Below are 20,232 nucleotides of genomic sequence, written 5' to 3' on the forward strand. Positions count from 1 at the left end.
ATAATTTGGTAAATATGTGGATATCTAAATATATGGCTATAAACCAAACAAATACAAGCTCTTTGTGGTCTTTCATACTCTGTGTTCATACTGTTGTTTTCCTGGAAGTCACAGGTCCTAAGGCCAAAACTGCTGCCTTCAAGGTAAAATTATTAGCCAAATCTATGGCTGAGGAAACTGAGATTTAGAGATTAAATCACTTGCCTGGGTCACATTGTCCCTGGGTAGCAACATCAAAATCCAAGTTCTGTTCACTGCACTATGGTTGTTTAAAGGCATGACATGCTGTAGCCATTCTGAAGGTCTGAGCTATGCCCCTGGCTTACATAAACTGTCTTCTATTTGTATAGGCTGAGAGCTTGCTAATGAAGCATTTCTGCACAGGTTATTTAATTTGATATCTGTGAAAACTTTGAGTGGGAGGCTGGGCAAGTGTCACTGTTCCATTGTACAGAAGAGGAAATCAAGGCTCCCAAGATTAAGTAAGAAATTGATCATTGTGGGCACTGATGACTTATGAGAGAGGGGTAGGAGAATGATTATCTTTATATTCTTTTATGCCTTTTGAATGTTATACATATGCATGGATTAACTATTCAAATAATCCCATTAAATGGCTTTTGTAAATGAGGTCAAGCAACTTTATGAAGGTCCCAGAACTAGTAAGTGACGGCACACTGGGATTCCAGCTCTAGTCACTGGGCTCCAGAATCATAGCTTAACCATAATGCTTTCTGCCCTCCTAGAATATGCTGTCTTCTGGCTTTAAACACTGTGAAGCATGGACATGAATGCAAAATATTTGTATCATTATTAATAATAGCACTAGACAGAGGGCCTTTTGAGAGGCTGAGACTTGGAACTGTCAGGAGCTGCTTTTGTCTAATGAAGTGAGTTAGGCCAGTTAAAGGGGGCAGGGGTACCATCCTTGGACACTGGGGAAGGACAGCTCCTCTCCAACCCAGTGCTGATGAAGCAGAGAAAGCTGGTCAACTGAGAGAGCAGGTGAGAGACGATGGACCACTGAGATCTATGAAGGCGGGTCATCCACTGATTTGCTGGTTCCCCAATCCAGATTCCCTTCCATCCTATTAACTACCAGCTACAACCAATTAGGGCTTCCCTGGTGGCTCAGGTGGTAAAGAATCTGCCTGCAAAGTGGGAGACATGGGTTCGATCCCTGGGTTGGGAAGATCTCCTGGAGAAGGGAGTGGCAGCTACCCATTCCAGTATTCTTGCCTGGGAAATCCCATGGACAGAGGAGCCTGGCAGGGTACGGTCCATGGGGTCACAAAAACAACTGAGCAACTAACACACACACACACACACACACACACACACACACACCCAACTAGGTGATGGGTTTCTGCTCCTGGAAACTAACCCAGTCCTGACAGAGTCCATGCGTTAGGCATCTACTGGCCATGTACTTTGCTTTCACACTTGATCTGCTTCTCTGGCCAGGATTATTATTACAGCCTCCCAGCTGGTCTTCCTTTTTCAGGCCTTGCCCTCTGCTTATTGTCTACACAGTAGCACACACAGGATGATTCTGCTAAAATGTTAGTCAGATCATTTCATTCCTTTGGACAAAATCTCAGAGCAAAAGCCAAAGTCCTTTCTACAGCCTGTAAGACCCTAAACATTCCAGGTCTTGACCCCTCTGACCTCATTTCCCATCACTCTTCCCTCACTTAACCACAGTTACACAGGCCAGAGAGAGTCCAGAAATAAAGTCATACATCTATGGTCCATCGGTTTTCTATAAGATTATCAAGCCATTCAGTAAAAAAAACTGTCTTTACAACAAATGGTGCTGGGACAACTGGACATCCACGTGTAAAAGAATGAAGTTGGACCCCTCACACTTTATTTTAAAATTAACTCAAAAAGGGTCAAAGATCTAAATATAAAACTATAAAAGTCTTGGATGTAAATGCTTATGACCTTGAATTATGTAGTAGTTTCTTAATTATGACACCAAAAGGCCACAAGCAACCAAAAAGGGGGGAAAAAATGGACTAAAATACATTAAAAAACCATCAAAATGTGAAATGAAAAGCCACAGAACAGGACAGGACAGTGTACTTACAGATCATGTATCTAATAACAGTCTAGTATTCAGAATGCAGAAAGAACTCTTAAACTCAACAATAAAAAGACAAACCACCCGCTTTAAACATAGCCAAAGGATTTGAATAGACATTTCTCCAAAAAGGATATAAAAATGGGCCAATGTCAGTAATCATTAGGGAAATGCAATTCAAAACCAAAATGAGATACCACTTCACACCTACTAGAATGACTGTAATACTTTTGTTTTAAAGAAAGAAAGTGGAAAATAATGAGTGTTGGCAAGGATATGAAAAATTCAGAAGCCCCATACATTGCTGGTAGAAATATAAAATGGTATGTATGGCCACTTTGGAAAACAGTCCTTGAAGTTCCTCAAGAAGTTAAAGCATAGAGTTACTATATGACCTAGCAATTCCACAAGAGAATTGAAACATATGTTCACACAAAAACTTATACATGAATGTTCACAGTGGCATTATTTGTAATAGCCAAAAAATGAAAATAACCCAAGTTCCCATTAACTGATGACTGGATAAACAAACTGTGGTATGTCCATACAATGGAGTATTAACTCAATAATAAAAGGGAATGAAGTCCTGATACATGATACATGTGGATTTCTGCTAAGTGAAAGAAACCAGACATAAAGGCTACACAGTGTACTATTTAATTTATATGTAATGTTCAGAATAGGCTAATTCATGCAAACAGAAAGTAGATTACTGGTTAACAGGGGATGGGGAAAGAGGGAATTGAGAGGTGTGGGGTTTCTTTTTGATGCGATGGAAACATTCTGGGGTTCAGTAGTGGAAATGGTTGCTCAATGCTGTCAGTATAGTAAATACCCAATGAATTATACACTTTAAAATGGTTTCAATAGTGAATTTTATGTTATGTGGAATTTATCTCAATATAAGAAAACTTAAGTAAGTTGATTAAAAAAAAATCTTTCCATAAAGAAAATTCCAGGTCCAGATGGCTTCAGTAGTAAATCCTACCTAATATTTAAGGAAGAACATGTATCAATTCTACACAGAAAATGAAAATTACAAAAAAGGAACACTTCCCAACTCATATTTTCAGTCAAGCACTACTCTGATACCAAATCAGAAAAAAATTTGATTATAAGATTGCAAGAAAAGAAATAAATTTCTAATGAACATAGACCCTTAACAAAATTTTAGCAAATCAAATCTAGCAACAGATAGAAAGGGAAATGAGGTATGACCAAATCAGGTTTATCCCAGGAATGGAAGGTTTGTTTACCATTTGAAAATTAATCAGTGTAATTCACCATACTAGCACAATTTAAAAAAAAAAAAAACCAAACAACTATATGATCATCTCAATAGAGTTGCAAAGTTTTTTGACAAAATTCAAAAGCCATTCAGTAAACAAGAAATAGACAGAACCTTCATAACTTAATAAAGGACATCTATGAATAATCTCCAGCTAACATAATACTTAATGGTGAAAGACTGAATGCTTTCCCCCAAAGACTGGGTAAAGGGCAAAAATGACCACCTTAGCCCTTGTTTTCAACATTGTACTGAAGGCCCTAGAGAGTGCAATAAGGAAAGTAAAACAAATAAAAGACATATAGATGAAAAGGAAACTATCTTTATTCAAAAACAACATGATTGTCTACTTTGGAAGTCCTAAGGTAGCTACAAAAAGCTATCAAAACTAATAAATAAGTTTGGCAGGGTCACATGATACAAAGTCAATGTACAAAAATCAAATGTATTTCTGTATATTAGCAATAAATAGTTAGAAATAAAAATATAAAATACCATTCACAATAACACAAAAACCTAGTATCTCAGGGATAAATTTAACAAAATATATGAGGAACTCTATATAGGAAACTATAAAATATTCCTATGAAAATTTTAAGACCCAATTAAATGAATGTTAAATGGACAGATACACCATGTTTATGGATTGAAAGCCTCAATATTGTTAAAATATCAATTCTCCTCAAATTAAGCTATATTTGAAAAGCAAATTGTTCTACAAAACCCCCAATTAGATGCCAGTGGGCTTTTTTCTTTTTTTTTTAAAAGAAATTGAAAAAAAGCTGACTACATCTGTATATAAAATAGGTAAACAATAAGGTCCTATTGTATAGCACGGGGACCTATATTCGATATCCTGTAATAAATCATAATGAAAAAGAATATACACAAATAACTGAATCATTTTGTTGTATATCAGAAACATACACAACATTGCAAATCAACTTTACATCAATTAAAAATTTAAGAAGTGGGAGGGAACATGGGTAAACCTATGGCTGGTTCATGTTGATGTTTTGTAGAAACCAATGCAATACTGTAAAGCAATTATCCTTCAATTAAAAGTTTTTAGAAATTAAATAAATAGAAAATGTATGTGGGAATAGAAAATACCTAGAATAACCAAAACAATTTTATAAACATTGAAGAACATGGAGGGACTTCCCTGACAGTCCAGTGGTTAAGACTCTGTGCTTCTACTGCCCAGGGGCACAGGTTCAATCCCCAGTCTGGGAAATAAGATCAGTGCAGCCAAAAATTAAAAAAAAAAAAGAAGAAGAACAGGGGATTCCCTGGTTGTCCAGTGGTTAGGAGTCTGTGATTTTACTGTTGAGACATGGGTTTAATTCCCGGTCAGAAAACTAAGATCCTACAAGCTGTGCAGTGCGGCCAACAAGTAAGAACAAAGTTCAGCTAAAGAAAAGAATAAAATTAGAAGACTTACTTTATCTGATCTCAAGACTTATTACAAAGCTACATAATCAAGACAATGTGGTATTGCTATAGATTATAGATCAATGGAACATTATAGAGCCAGAAATAGGCCAATACATATACAAACAGTCAGATGTTTTACAGAAGTGCCAAGGTTATTTTATGTAGGAACAGCGTTTTCAACAAATGGTGCTGGAACAACCTGATATCCAACTAACTTCAACCCTTCCCTCACACCTTCTTATACAAAAGTTTTTTTTTTTTTGCTAAGTCACTTCAGTCGTGTCCGACTCTGTGCGACCCCATAGACGGCAGCCCACCAGGCTCCCCCGTCCCTGGGATTCTCCAGGCAAGAACACTGGAGTGGGTTGCCATTTCCTTCTCCAATGCATGAAAGTAAAAAGTGAAAGTGAAGTCGCTCAGTCGTGTCCGACTCTTAGCGACCCCACGGACTGCAGCCCACCAGGCTCCTCCGTCCATGGATTTTCCAGGCAAGAGTACTGGAGTGGGGTGCCATTGCCTTCTCCGATACAAAAGTTAATTCAAAAATTAATACTAGAAATACAATAGATTTTTGTATATTGACTTAATATAATGTGACCTTGATGAACTCACTTGTTAGTTTTGGCTAAGGAGATGGGTAGTCAGGATGGGGAAAAGTGGGATCGGGGGGGTCATGTGTGAGACTGGCTAATTTAGAACTGGTGGTCAGGGAAGCTCTCCTGGGAGAGGTGACATCTGAATAGATTTGAAAGAGGCAGGGAAACCAGACATGGAGTTCTTTGGGAGGGGGAATTGGTGTCTCCCAGGTCTGCCAGAATTTATACTCACAACAAAGCTGGCAGCAGAATCAGGGGCTGAGCCCAGGTCTGCCCCTTGGAAAAAGTCTGAGAGAAGAGGCTTCTTTGGGGTGGGGGCAATCAGCCAGTAACTTGAGACACAAAGACACAACGACTGCTCAGGTAGCAGGCTGCCTGCCTGGGGAAGGGAGGGCCTATCCTCTGGGTGGAGTGGTGTATGGAAAGCCATTTGTCACCTCCCTAGGGTGGCTGGACACCAGCACTCTAGCTGGGGGGCCAGTAGCTTCCCCAGTGTCTACTCGGACAGAGCATATGTCACAGTGTGATACTTTATGTATTCATTCACAGGAATTCCTTGGTGGTCCAGTGGTTAGGACTCTGCGTTTCCACTGCAGGGGGCCTGGGTTCAATCCCCGGTCGGGGAACTAAGACCCCACAAGACACATGGCACAGCCAAAAAAAAAAAAAAAGAAAAGAAAATATATATTCATTTACTTATCTGTCATCAGTGTCATGAAAACATGAGCTCCTTGGGGACAGAGACCCTTAAAGAACAAGCAGGTGATTCACACAATTTCTGTGTGATGAGGGACTTCCCTGGTGGTTCAGTGCTTAAGACTCCGCACTTTCAATGCATGGCACATGGGTTTGATCCCTGATCAGGGAAGTAAAATCCCACATGCTGTGTGATGTGGCCAAAGGCAAAATAACACAGATCCATGTGATGAGCAATCTGGCAAGCCCTCCATTCCCCTCTTAAGAGAGGAAGTCAAAGTGGAAGGCCAGATGGCCTGGCCCAGGGGTAGTTCAGGCTCTGGGAAAATACTTGAGCTGAGGGTGATTCATAATTCCCATCCCACGCAGTGAAACCAGAGACTAGGTTGCTTATCCTTTACTTCATTCAGTGCTCACAAATGCCCTCTAAGGTAGATTATACTCTCACCATTCCCAGATGAAGGATCCCTGCCTCAGTGTTGAGATACCTTTACAAGTTTACATAGCTGATAGATGACAAAGCTGCTTCTCTCCAGGACCCAGAGTCTGTCATTCCACCCTGAGCTTTAGAATGGGGTTTGAAGTCACAGGTGGTTGTTATGGTGATGGGGTGGGATGGCAAAGATGAGCTCCAATAGGTGTTCTGACTGACTGCTGGCATCTGTTAGACACCAGAAGCCCTTGGGCAGGAAAGGAGACTTGGGTCAGATCCTGCTCCACTCGGACAGCCGTCTTGCCCTAGAAACACTGAGTACCACAGACTCTCTGATCTGGCCAAAGGTCCCAGGCCCAAGAGTAAATCCATTCAAATGGAGGGAGAATCCTGTGACAAAGGGGATCGTTATCCAAGGGCCTAGCTTGGAGCACCTGTGAGTTCACAGGGGAACAGCACACCCAGTGAGTCATCGGGTTTAAAGCACCTGGGTCTGTGTCTAACACACCGTAGGTGCTCAATCTTGGGTTGCTGTTACTATGATAAAGACACTATCCTTACGCAGAAATTAGTAATAAATTGGAAAGCTGAATTTCCTTCTGGGCTGAGAGTTGGAGAGCTCCCCAGGGCCGGGGTTGTGGGAACCAGATGAAATTTGTTCCTAATGAGGGCTCTGTGGAAGCTCAGCAAGTAGTTCTATCAAATTAACAGGCCCAGCGGACACAAGGGAGCAGATTTCTTCCTGAGCCTGGGCCCTGCCATCCCTCAGCCCTTGGAAATCAGATTATCGGGTGGGCAGGGCCAGGGAGGAAACTGAACTAAATACAATTACTAGCCCCGGCTGGTCCATCTGAGCCTGGAACAGGGCAGGGAGGAGGGGAAGGCAGAGGGGAGTCAGAGCCTCACTCAGGAAGTTACAAATCCAAGGAAGTGGACAGGACAGGCCCATCCCTGCTGGAGGGCCTTGTTTCCATGAGCCCATCCTGGGATTAATTGTCTCATCCCCATGCTGTTCCCACAAAACACCAGTAACCCAGGCCTCCTTCCTTGGAGATAAGTGCAATAATTCCTTTTATAGCTATGATCCCATCCAGCCTTGGCTTGAATCTCCCTAGTGATGGGGTGTTTGTTACCCATCAAGTTCTTCCATTATTGATTCAAAAGCAGCCAACTGTAGGCAAAAGCCACTGATATCTGGCCTTAGATCTGGCCACAAAGTAGATGTAGAACCGTGGGTGGGCTTGGCCGCATTTCCTCACCTGTGAGATTTGTGGCCTTGTGGGAGGCACTGGGCGCGTGTTCTCCATGTCCTTCCACACTCTCCCATGGTGAGTTCTGACTTTACAGGTGGACTCTTGCTCATTGAAGGACATCAGCCCATCACGGTCTCGAGTTGACCTGGGCGTTGCCTTGGCTGTGGTGGTCCAGGCAGAGCCACCCCTTCAGACTTTCCTGCCACGACTGCAGGAAACTGCTCTTGCCAGATGAGAACAAGACAGCCTTTGCTCTGAGTGCTGATGATGAGGGCTACCCCGCCGCCATGGAGGAAGCCGGCCTGACACAAAGCAGACACACACGGAGGCAGAGCCGAGAGTTGCGGCGGAAAGGATAGGGCCTGAGAAATAAATGTCCACTGTATCCCAGAACTTTTCAGTTATGGGGGAGCCAATAAATTACTATCATTGTTCCATGCAGTTGGTTTAAGCTGCCTTTTCTGCCACTACCAGTCTCTTAATGGGCGGAGAAGCCTTAAACGTGTGGAGATTTTTCCTATAAACCGGCTATACCTCAATGAGGAAAATAATAAATTTTATTTAAAAAGTGAAAAAAAAAAAAAAAGTGTTTTCCTAATAGGAAACTGGCTTCTCGGAGTTTCGATTCAATGGCTGTGGTTACGGCACTGGCCGTGCACACTCTGTTTCCACAGGAAGCGAGACCAGGGATCTGCTGAGTCTCTCATCTCCCACCCAGGTCAGCAGTAAGCCAGGAGGGATAGGAGTTGTTGTCAGCTCTTCCAGAGAAAATGCAGCAGAGGAAGAGGAGGAGGAACAGGAGAGGAGTCCCAACAGCTCAGCTCATTACTGAGCCACCGCATTCCCTTTTCGGCTCCTACCGAAGTTGGGTTTAAGCTGGGTTTCTGTCGCTTGTATAGACATCCGACTCCTAAAACCATTCTTTCCATCTCTGCTCCCCAGCACCCAATACTGTCTGGCACATAAGAGACTCTCAGTTAAGATTATGACTTTACTTCCCATGATTTGGAGCCTTCTACCAATTTTGCCAAATTCAAGAATATGTTAGTGTATGTGGTTGTCTCTTTGGAGGAGCAGGTTCGATTTTTGGAAGGCAGGTTCAGCAAACGTCTCTCAAGTACTGTGCCAGGGGTTTTCACATATATTACTTCATCTACTATCCAAACCGCTGTAGGTAATTCTATGCCCATTTCCCAGAGAGAGAGAAACTGAGGCTCAGAGAAAGTTAAGTAGCATTTTAAAGTCACCCAGCTAAAACTGACGAAACCAGGAAGAGAAGATATGTCTTCTTAGAGTGACACTGTTGACTGGTGATAAACTTTCATCTAGTTAAGAGAACACCAAAGGCCTTGCGGGTCCCTTTCAACTTCCTTTGTGAGAAAACCCTCCCCCACAGGCTGGCCGTGACCCTCTTTGGGCAGTGGCGGACATGGTCTGCATGCAGCTAGTCAGTCCTGCCCTGGAGTCAGCTTTGAGTCAGTCCCAGGGAGCCTTTGCCAGTGCTGGTTTTTGAATCAGAAATTGTTCGCTGTGTTCTTAGCAACTTCAACTTAGAAGTTGCTAAGTTGTGTCTGACTTTGTGCGACCCCAGGGACTGCAGCACGCCAGGTTTCCCTGTCCTTCACTATCAACGTCCATCGAGCCAGAAGGGCCAGAGGCAAAAGTGCACGTTTGAGGGAAATGGCCAGCGGGCAGGGTTAAGGTAGGTGAACTCACCCAGTTCCCTGTGAAACCAGAAGCTCAAAGAGGAAGAAGTTACTGGCAACCATGTGAGCATGCCCTCCCCCTCTGCCCATTCAAAGTGTACAACAATTGTTTTTGATACACACACACACACACACACACATACACACACACACACACACACACACACATATACACACACACACATATATACACACACACATACACACATACACACACATATATACACACACATACACACACACACACATATACACACACACATATACACACACACATACACACACATACACACACACATATACACACACATACATACACACACACACATACACACACACACACACACACACAGTTGTACAGCCATCACTATAATCTAAGTTTAAAACATTTTCATCACCCGGAAAGAGACCTTATACCCATTAGCAGTCACTCCCCATTTGCCCTCAATCTCCCTTCCCCCAGTGCTAGGTTACTTAATCCACTTTCTGTTTCTTTAGATTTGCTAATTCTGGACATTTCATAAAAATGGAATCACACATCTTGTGGTCTTTTGTGCAGGTTTCTTTCACTTAACATAATGTTTTCAAAGGTCATCCACGTTGTAGCATGAATCAGTACTCTATGGCCAAATATTACCACATTGTATGGATATACCAACTGATGGAGTCATCAGTTCATGGACATTTGGGTTGTTTCTACCTTTTGGTTATTAGAAATCATTCTGTGATGAACATTCATGTGCAAGTTTTTGTGTGGTCCTGGTTTATTTATATATTCATCTCTGTTCCCCATTCTCAGGTTCCTTCCCACATAGGTAACTGTTTCAGTTTACGTAATGTTTTTTAGTTAATGTGTTTCTGATAAATGATTCCTCTTGGGTGTGTGCATTTTTAATTTGCTCACATGGTGGTATTATGTTGCAGTTCGTTTTCTGTACTTTTCTTTACTCAGCTCTGTAGTTAGGGGGTCCATCTATGTTGCCATGAGCAGCATCTGGTCCATTGTGCTATCTGCTGTGGGTCCTTAGGGGTGGGCTACTACCACATTTTGGATCCCCATTTCCACTTTATTGTCCATTTTGCTGGCACCACACCCAAACCCACAGTGGACATCTGGTATGTGTCCCCTTCAGAACCTGGCGAGAATAGCTAGAACGTATGTCTGAGAGGATTCCTGGGACATAGAATATGTGCGTACTTACTTTGAGTGGTGCCTGACTATGAACAGTCTCCGCTGCTGGCAGACAAGACTGGGGCTGCAGAATTGTTCTTTTCATCCAATTTCCCCACACGGAAATAATAGCCTCAACAGATACTTGCCATCCTGACTTGCAAAGCCTCAGGACATCAGTACTGAGATGTACCATGCCTACTGAATGACAGAGATAGACACACCTTTTATTTCCTGTCTCACATCTCTTTACTAAGTTTCTAGGACACTGACTACATTTATACTTCCTGAGCTCATAAAGTGAGGTTGTTCTTTATCCCTCGTGGATAAAATTTATGAAGAAAAACTACTGTTTCACAATTTTTGTTTTGCTCTTGGGGTGCAAAGATCTTTGACCCTATAATGACCATCTTCTTTTTTTCTAACCAGGAGGTGAGTGGGAGGGGACTGGCTCCTTAAACTCTCCCAGCACTAGGAGCACCAAGGAACTGGGAAGAGAAGGGAGGATTCAAGGGATCAGCTGGGAATTTTCTCTGGGGTTTCTGCTGACTTCCTAGAGAGAGACTAAAATCCTTATGGATGGTGGAAACTGTGAAATTTCTTCCCTGGGAAAATGTCCTACATTTTGGGAGGATCAACCATCTGGGCAAAGCCCGAAGTTAACACATCCCCTGGAGTCTCCTAGGGGACTGGTTTCCTTTTGTTTGTTTGTTTTGGCTGCACTGCAGGGCATGCAGGATCTTAGCTCCCTGACTAGGGATTGAACTCATGCCCCCTGCAATGGAAGTGCAGCAGGGAAGTCCAAGTGGTTTCTTTTCAAGGGACTGGCTCAGAGCTTACCCTACAGCCCTACACCCACGGGTGCATCTTTTCACAAAGCACGTGCGTGTCATCATAAGTCTTTTGCCAAGAATCCATTTGTATGTAATGTGAATCCCTTTGTCCTCGTTCTGGTTCCCCAAATTCAGATTTCTCATAACTGGCTTTTCTTAAGTGAAGGCTATCCTCCTACTGGACAGACCAAACCCCTGTTGGACGGTCCCAGTGAGTCACTGGCAGGGCCTGGTGGACAGCTGGGAGTGGCTGCTGTGCCTGGGAGGGTTAGTGCTCTCTCTGCCTGTCGTCACTTCTTTCCCTCACTGACTCCTGGTTTTCAAATTCTAGCTCTGCCAAGTGGCTTCTGTGGCTGGCTTTATTTGAAAGTATTTAGGACAAAGAGAGAACCCAGCATTTCAAAACACTGAGCTTCACTTCCACGCCGCTTTCTCATAAATGCTGAGAGGGAACAGATTAGGAAGAGGAGATGCCACCTTTGGAGAAGTCACCCTGATTTTTCCCACTTCCAATGTCCTCAACATTTTGCTCAATACTGGCATCATAGACATGAGGTCAAAGGTCAGCAGGTCACTGGACCTGGAAGGAATTATTCCTTAAAACCACCCATTTTAAAAAATTTTATTTATTTTTTAATATATTTGTGGCTGCACTGGGTCTTTGTTGTTGCGAACGGGCTTTTCTCTAGCCGCGGGGAGCAGGTGCTATTCTCTAGTTGAGGTGCGTAGGCTTCTCACTGTGGCCACTTCTCTAGCTGCGGAACACAGGCACGCGAGGGCTTCAGTAGTTGTGGTTCCTGGGCTTAGCTGCCCCACAGCATGTGGGATCTTCCCCAACCAGGGACTGAATCGTGCCCCCTGCATTGGTAGGCAGATTCTTAAACACTGGACCACCAGGAAGCCTGAAGACAAGATTATGATGAGACAAAAAGCGGCACTCTTTATCCAGTGCCTTCTTCATGATGGATGTTGTGCTAATACTTGAGCCACTGGATGTGAAGAGCTGATTCATTGGGAAAGACTCTGATGATGGCAAAGATTGAAGGCAGGAGGAGAAGGGGATGACAGAGGATGAGATGGTTGGATAGCATCACTGACTCAATGGAGATGAGTTTGAGCAAATTCCGGGAGATCGTGAAGGACAGGGAAGCCTGGTGTGCTGACGTCCATGGGAGTCGCAGAGTCAGACACGACTCAGTGACTGAAAAACAACAAATATATATATATGTATGTATGTATGTATGTATACACACACACACACACACACACACACACACACATCCCTTTCCCACTAACTGTGACCATATTACTGCAAGGTAAGCCTTATCTGAGCTTTGTGTAGCCTACAACCCCAGGGTACCCTGGACACCACCGTCTACCCAACTAAGACCCTCATTTCTCTCTGACTCACTCTTCTGCTATTCGAAGGTGACTGGGCTCTGACTCAGAGCATGGGGAGGAAGAAGATTCCTTGGCACCAGGAAGGGGAAAGGGACACAGGGCTGTTAGTTCCCTCTCTGTGGGACTGAAGGCAAGCAGGGGCAGGAGAGAAAGGCCCAGGAGTGGGCAGAAAGGGGCACAGAGGGTCTGGTCACCAGAAGGCAGGGATGGTGTGGAAGTTGTTTCTCAATCCCACCCTCTGACCCCTCAGTCCTTCATAGAGCAGGACCCACATCGTGTCCCAGGGGGAGGGCTGAATGGCAGAAGCACCTGGGAAACCACACAGCTGACCCTCTCTTGGCCTTGAAGTCACCTTGAGGGCTGAGAAGATTCCTGCGATGTCAGCCTGGCAGGGGTCACGCATGTGTGGTGGGCTCAGGTTTTCCCTCCACCCGGCCTGTGCAATGACCTGGTCCTTGTGCTAAAGGCTGGTCAGAACAGGGGAAGGAAGGGAGACTGGGGAAGGGAACCCTGTAGGGAGGGAGTCCACAGTGCACTTAGCAGAAGGGTGAGGAGAGAATGAAGAAGACTGGGACTCAACATGCCTCCTTTTCTGGACTGGGAGTGCCACTGGAGGGGGCTGGCAGGACCACAGTGTGCAGCTGAGCAAATGGTGCCTCCCACCGCACTGGGAGGTGCCATTCATGTAGACCACAGTGCAGATGGCAACCCCTAGGGTCAGGCGCTCCACAGGCTGCACGGCATAGGAGTAGTCATGCCCTCTGTGCCTTAGTTGCTGTTGTTTAGTCGCTAAGCCGTGTTTGACTCTTTCAGGCCCCATGGATTGCAGCAGGCCACACTCCTCTGTCCTCCACTATCTCCCAGTTTGCTCAAATGCATGTCCATTGAGTCAGTGATGCTATCTAACCATCTCTTCCTCTGCCGTCCCCTTCTCCTTTTGCCTTCAGTCTGACTCTGTCTGAAAAGCAACAGAGTCTTTTCCGATGAGTTGGTTCTTCGACTCAGGTGGCCAAAGTACTGGAGCTTCAGCTTCAGCATCAGTCCTTCCAATGAATATTCAGGGTTGATTTCCTTTAGGATTGACTAGTTTGATCTCTATGCAGTCCAAGTGACTCTCAAGAGTCTTCTCCAGTACCACAGTTCAAAAGCATCAGTTCTTCAGTTCTCAGCCTTCTTCATGGTTCAACTCTCACATCTGTTCATGACTACTGGAAAGACCATAGCTTTGACAGTATGGACCTTTGTCTGAAAAGTGATGTCTCGGCTTTTTAATACATTGTCTAGGTTTGTCTCTGTGCCTAGAGAACATTTTAGAGGCTACTGCCTATTCTAGACTTTGAAGGTAGGAGCACTCAAGACTTGAGCATTGTCCAGGAATTGAAGAAGCCTTCTGAAGAGGCCATAATCAGTCATAAGGTCAAGTGGTTCTGGCAGGGGCCTGGCCAGAGAGGCCTTCCTGACTGCCATGTCTTGTCCCTGGCCCCATAGGCACCCAGGACTGAAATGGCAGAGTCCTTGATCTTTCCCTGCATCACCAATCACAAGAGTCAATCCCAGTTAAAAAGAGAAAGTCTAAATAATCTCAGGCACACATGAGCCAGTCCTCTACAATGAAGACACAGCGTTGCCTCTTAGGCCTGCTGCCCCAACTGTTCCATCTAGGTTCTAAGTTTGACTTCTTTCCAGTGGAGACCCCAGAGGTATGCTTGCCATTGGTTCTTTGCCTTTTCGGGTCCCCATCCCTCCTCCTGGATTCCCATCAGTAAAAAGAGTGTAGATGTTTAGTGGGCAGGGGGTCCAAACCCCACCCCTCAGGGATACCTCAGTATACTTGCCCATTTTAGGGGGAAGCGAGGTTGCCCACTGGATCCCAGATTAGGGGAGCAGAGAGAGGAAGTCAGTAGTCAGATGGAGCTGCTCACTAGACTCAGTTGACCTCACAAGGAAGACACACAGCACCCCGATTCAACAGAAGCCAAGCCTAGGGCATCCTCTCCAGTCTCTCTGTAGAAGGACAAGCTGGGAGAGTTGTAGGCTTTGGACACTGGCCTGAACAGAAGGACAAACTTGCCTTTGTGTCAGCTCTTGCCCCCACGGTTAGCCAGACATGAACGAGGCAGGGTCTCTGCCAGCTCTTCCACCTGTTGGGGCTGCCCCGCTGTCCCCAGACAGGCTAAACTAGGTGGCACCTGCTCATGGAATGCCAACCCAGGCAGGTGCTTGTAGAGCAGAGTGTTGGAGTTTTCTTTGAGCAGGGAAGTTTAAAACTGAGATAAAGATGAAGAGATCTGAACTGTAAGCTGCTTCTCACAGCTAGTTTAGGAAAAAGATCTTACCAGGACCCCACAGCTAAGATGAGTACAGAGATTTGGACAGTCTTCTTTGGTCTCCAACTGGGTAGATTCCATTTGAAATGTGTTCCTTCCTCTTCTGGTCCTTGGGTGCTCATAACTGGAAAGTTCTTCTCTCATTCATGAGTGCCAGCATACCTAAAACCTAATGAGCTTACACAAAAAATCTACAAACAATAAATGCTGGAGAGGGTGTAGAGAAAAGGGAGACTTCTTGCACTGTTGGTAGGAATGTAAATTGATACAGCCACTGTGGAAGACAGTATGGAGATGCCTTTAAAAACTAGGAATAAAACTACCATATGACCCAACAATCCCACATAGGCATATACCCTGAGAAAGTCATAATTGAAAAAAGTTACATGTACCCCAATGTTTACCACAGCACTAGTTACAATAGCTAGGGCATGGAAGCAACCTAGATGTCCATTGACAGGTGAATGGGTAAAGAAGCTGTGGTACATATACACAATGGAATGTTACTCAGTCATAAAAAGGAACACATTTGAGTCAGTGCTCATGAGATGGATGAACCTAGAGCCTATTATACAGAGTGAAGTAAGTCAGAAAGACAAATATCGTATACTAATGCATGTATATGGAATCTAGAAAGATGGTACTGATGAACCTACTTGCAGGCAGCCGTGGAGATGCAGATGTAGAGAACAGACTTATGCACATGGGGACGGGGATGGTGGAGAGGGTGGGGTGAACGGAGAGAGTAGAACGGACACATTCACTAACATATGTGAAATAGATAGCCAGTGGGAATTTGCTGTATGACTCAGGGAACTGAAAGCGGGGCTCTGTGACAACCTAGAGGGATGGGGTGGGTGGGAGGTGGGGGGAGGTTTAAGAGGCAGGGGACATATGTATGGCTATGGCTGATTCATGTTGATGCATGACAGACACCAGCACGATACTGTAAAGAATTATCCTTCAATTAAAAATAAACAAAAAACCTAATGGCCATCCTCTGATCCCTTTGATCTTTTCTTCCAGTCTCCCAAGATGTTTATCAGTCCCCTCTGAAATTCATCCAAGAGATGTGCTGACCTTTCTGGGCACTGAAACATCAGGATGGCACTCAGCACCCTACGAGCCGTCAGAGTTGCTGAGAGGTGCAGCAACAAGTCACGTTAGTCTGAGGGTAAGGGCCCTGGCGTTGATTTTCTGCGGGTGAGGGTGGTCCAAGCTCAGCTGTCTCTGGTCTTCCTTTGCACAAGGCTTTTCCCTCCTCGCCCTGCCTCCTTCCAGGCCATCTTCAACCCCCACTAGGGCTGTGTACTGTTGTCAGAGCCCCGCTGGAGTCACACTGAGGGCGGGGAGAGCAAGGTAAGTGCCCGCCTTCCTCCTCCCCCTAAGAACTACATCTAGGAAGAGCATGATGTAAGGCAGGTGTTGGACTCAGATGCCAGGCCAAGCCACTAACTGGCCTTGGGCTCTCCTCAGAAACGAGGGGGTAGACTAGACAATACAGCTACCCACCCCACCCCTTCAGGAGCAGCCCTTCCTACCCTTTCTTTACCTTCTCTTCCGGCAGATGTGTTTTATCTAAAAAGTTCCCCGCCTCACCCAACCGCAGCATAATTTCACTGTCTCTTTCCCACCAGCAATTCAAATCCCTCCTTTCTCCTATTCCTCTGCTTACCCTCTTCAAAGGCCTGTGCTCTGAGATCTCTATTCCAGATCTGGCCTGAGGCTTTAGTGGGCGGGGACTGAACTCTGACCATTTCCCCTCTTGGCCAAGTCGGATTTCTTTTTTTTTTTTTTTTTTTTTTATGGTTGAACTTCTTCTTAAATTAGATGTTACAAAATATTTAACACACATACACATGTGAAACAATCCTGCATGGAAAACTCTGGTCAAAACTTTTCTTTGGCACAAACACAGAACATTTCCATGGCTTCCCACTTTCTTGATTCTCTAGGGCTGGCCCATGGCCAGATGGAGGAATTTTAGCTCTCAAGCCAGAGAGAAGTTTGCTGTCCCAGCTCCTGAGGTCTGGGTCATCTCCAGTACCACCATATTAAGACTGTAGTTTAATAAAATCTGCCAGTATCCTCCGCCCCCTAGCCCCGAAGGATTGCTAATAGTTAAGCAAGGATCTATGGGCCCTGTCAGCCAAGTCTGGTTCTTTTTTAGAAGCTCTTAGACAAAGCCTTTAGACAGCTGGCTCCCCATGTTGGAGGTAGTGTCCAAGGCCTCAAACTCAGCTTTAGTCTGGTCCACTATAATGGGGATAATTTACTCTTTTCTATGATTTCTGAGTAAGAATAAGGTTTGCTTGTGTTGAATCTGTGTGCATGCTCAGTGTCCGAATTTTTGCGACCCCATGGACAGTAGACCACCAGGATCCTCTGTCCATGGAATTTTCCAGGCAAGAATACTGGAGTGGGTTGCCATTTCCTCCTTCACGGGTTCCCAACCCAGGGATAGAACCCATGTCTCTTGCATCTCTGGCATTGGCAGGTGAATTCTTTACCACTAGCGCCACCTGGGAAGCCCCAAGGATTGCTGCTGTTGCTGCTAAGTCACTTCAGTCGTGTCCAACTCTGTGCGACCCCATAGACGGCAGCCAACCAGGCTCCCCCGTCCCTGGGATTCTCCAGGCAAGAACACTGGAGTGGGTTGCCATTTCCTTCTCCAATGCATGAAAGTGAAAAGTGAAAGTGAAGTCGCTCAGTCGTGTCTGACTCTTAGCGACCCCATGGACTGCAGCCTACCAGGCTCCTCCGCCCATGGGATTTTCAAGGCAAGAGTACTGGAGTGGGGTGCCACTGCCTTCTCCCCCAAGGATTGCTAACAAACAGTAAATTCTTTCTCTGAAGGAGAAGTTACTTTCTATATTCCTTGGCAGACCCCATCCAAAAAAGCCTTCTTCATGGTTGCTGTCAACAAGCAATGAGGGCAGAGTAGAGAGGAATAATGAATGCAAACACTTTAGTGCTTTCTATACATAGGGCTCTAAGGCACAATAATATGCATGCACCCATGCACGCATATGTGTGCAAATGTTTTATCCTCTAACAATGTACTGGCATTTCCCGCCATTTTACAAATGAGGAGCTTGAGGTTCCGAGCAGCTGTATACTTACCAAAGATCTTGGCTCACCGGTTGGTTCTGGTGGGCACTATAGTGATGTCTCAGGAATGAGACTCATAGGAATGGGATGTAGACAGGACATGGAATTGTTAGGGGGACACACTGACTGAAACCGCCCGCCCTGGCCAGGCACCACAGTGACCATTTGCACGTTATTTTACGACAGGAGGTCCTGGTAAGGAACACAGAACGAACAAGCTACTGCCAACCAGAATTCAGGAAAGGTCAAGGGCAGATGCCAGGTGTCCTGCCACCTCCCAGAATCCTTCTCACTGGCACCCATCTTGGCTGAGCAATGCACGGGGTACCAGGAAGGACCCTGACTCAGAGTGACTGGCCAGAGAAAACCCAGAAGTTAATCCCATCACAATAAAAATGGAAACTGCAAGCCACATGCCTGAGCAGTCTTCCTAGGTACCCTTACCTTCCTGCTCTCCACCCAGGTGCCCCTTTTCCCAGTAAAGTTTCTTGCTTTGTCAGCACATGTCTCCTCAGACAATTAACTTCTGAGTGTTAGACAACAGCCCACTCTCGGGCCCTAGAAGGGCCCCCCCAAAAACTTCCTGCAATAGTATGGAAAGAATGACATTTTAGAGTTGAGAGGGACCTTGATTGTACAGTTCCCAAGAATCTGAGTGATCTGCCCAAGGTTCATGAAGCTACTCCATTGAAGAATCAATACAGAATCCACTTCTTTTGTTATTTCAATGCTATTTCTATCCTGCTCACAGGTCTCTCTTATGAGGAAGGGAAAACAGACATTAGCTTTAGTAATTTAAGGTGGGGTCTTGGAGAGGCTAGAAATGTTAAAAAAAAAAACACTGACTCTGAAAGAAAAAATAAGTTTAAGAAGTGGTAAGGGGGGAAAAAAAAAAAAAAAGAAGTGGTAAGGGGAAGCCCCAAATAGTGTCACGGACCATAGCATCTACGAATAGTCCAACAGGGAGATGTTACTCTCTGAAAGCCTATACCAACCACCAACAACCATACTTATCTGTTTTGGGTACTTGTTTCACTGTGCTGGTTCCCAGGGTTATTTTTTCCTGGAATGTATGCATTCCAGCAAAGCAAATTTCTCCCAAACCAATCCTTCACTTTTATGACTGACATTATAAATTTGGCAATTTTCAAGAATCTTGATGACCCGGTGTTTGAGGCTGATGTGGCACATTCAACACTAGTTCTGTGATCTGGAAGCAGTGCGAAGGCATCTAGCATCTCACTCCTCCTACTGCAGCCATCCTATTCTTCCTCCCTTCAAACATCTTCCATGTCAGCTTCCCTGGACCACATCTCTCGTGGCTAAAGATCTCGGTTAGCACCCTGGTAACTTTCTGTTTTACTACCTTTCTCCAGCCTTGGTGGAGGTACTGACAAAGTCAGATACAGGGAGACTCGAAAGCTAGCATTCTATATTTCAGCTGGAATATTCCATTAGCTCATGGCTTTGGGCTCCAGAAAGGAGTCATTTCCCAGTAATTTGAAATACTAGATACTCGATTTCCTTACAATGTGACTGTCTTGTAGATAAGCACTGTGGGCCCCTGCTGCACAGCTCAAGTAAACTGTTGAGGGAACAGGACTGACCAACTCTTCCTGCTGTCCCTGGCCAGGTCAGCGCTGGCCCAGTGAAGTTTATCTTTGCCTTTCAGCCTCCTTCCTGAGAAGCATCTTACCACCTTTTTACTAAGAGTGAAGTGCAATTAGGGTAGATGGCTTAGATTTTCTTTTCATATACATTTTTCTTCTGCTGCATGTGGGAAGCACTGTACTTTGAAGAAATTCAAAATTATTCCCGAGACACTGAATGTTATTTTTACTCCAGCATCAGTGCTCAAGGACAAATGAGCACTTAGATGAAAACATCCCGCCTG

At 44.9% G+C, this 20,232-nt stretch overlaps 1 non-coding gene across 1 annotated transcript; it reads left to right on the forward strand.

Annotated features, from left to right (window-relative positions):
- The first annotated feature begins 5,960 nt into the window (after positions 1-5,960).
- Positions 5,961-6,033, forward strand: TRNAG-UCC (transfer RNA glycine (anticodon UCC)). The gene has a single exon. It is a non-coding gene; the product is annotated as a tRNA-Gly (tRNA).
- Positions 6,034-20,232: the final 14,199 nt, after the last annotated feature.

This window comes from Bubalus kerabau, chromosome 10 (genome assembly GCF_029407905.1).
Source record: "Bubalus kerabau isolate K-KA32 ecotype Philippines breed swamp buffalo chromosome 10, PCC_UOA_SB_1v2, whole genome shotgun sequence".
NCBI lineage: Eukaryota > Metazoa > Chordata > Mammalia > Artiodactyla > Bovidae > Bubalus > Bubalus kerabau.